The sequence below is a fragment of the Lathyrus oleraceus genome, chromosome 4 (assembly GCF_024323335.1).
Source record: "Lathyrus oleraceus cultivar Zhongwan6 chromosome 4, CAAS_Psat_ZW6_1.0, whole genome shotgun sequence".
Taxonomy (NCBI): Eukaryota; Viridiplantae; Streptophyta; class Magnoliopsida; order Fabales; family Fabaceae; genus Lathyrus; species Lathyrus oleraceus.
The window spans coordinates 105,883,688-105,884,408 of NC_066582.1; positions in this window are offsets into that span (position 1 = coordinate 105,883,688).

The following is a 721-nucleotide window of genomic DNA, read 5'->3' on the forward strand; positions in this document are numbered from 1 at the left end:
CAAAAATTGCCCACTATATTTCTCTCTCAGACTTAATTCTCTTTGCAAATAAGTAGACGAATAAATAAAATAACATGTTTTTTGACTTTCAAATGACAAAACAGTGATGCACAATAACATTAAAACAAACTTACGTTTTCATCATGATTTCTTTCAAACGTAACAAGAACAGCGGTAGAACCACAGACGCGAAAGCAGAAGGAAGAATGCAAAAGCAAGACAAAAATGCATCATAAAAATTAAAGGAAACGAGGTACGGATTGGAAACAGGGGAAAGCGTAGTTTGAAATCGTGGTAACAATCACAACTTGTTTCAATGAGCAAAACAAGCATGAACAAAATCAGTCCTCTTCTCTCTCAAAACGCAGGCATCAGTAACAACACAGTGCAATTATTTACATAATCTAACTCATTATACTAACATAAACCAAATAACAAAAGATAATAACAACGTAAAATCGAATCGAACTAATTACGAATACAACACGACAGCTTGTACAACAAATACATCATCATAATATTGCAATAACAAACAAATAAAAGGTATTAAAATATCAGAAACATCAGACAGTGCCAAACTGAGTTTGATATGGATTGTTACCGGAATCGTGCACTTGGTGCGAATCAATCGTAACAGCGGTCGCTTCGCAACATTCATCAAACCAACGTCCTTACGACGTTCTGATTATGTACTAAAGATGAAACATATAGTTTCTACTTA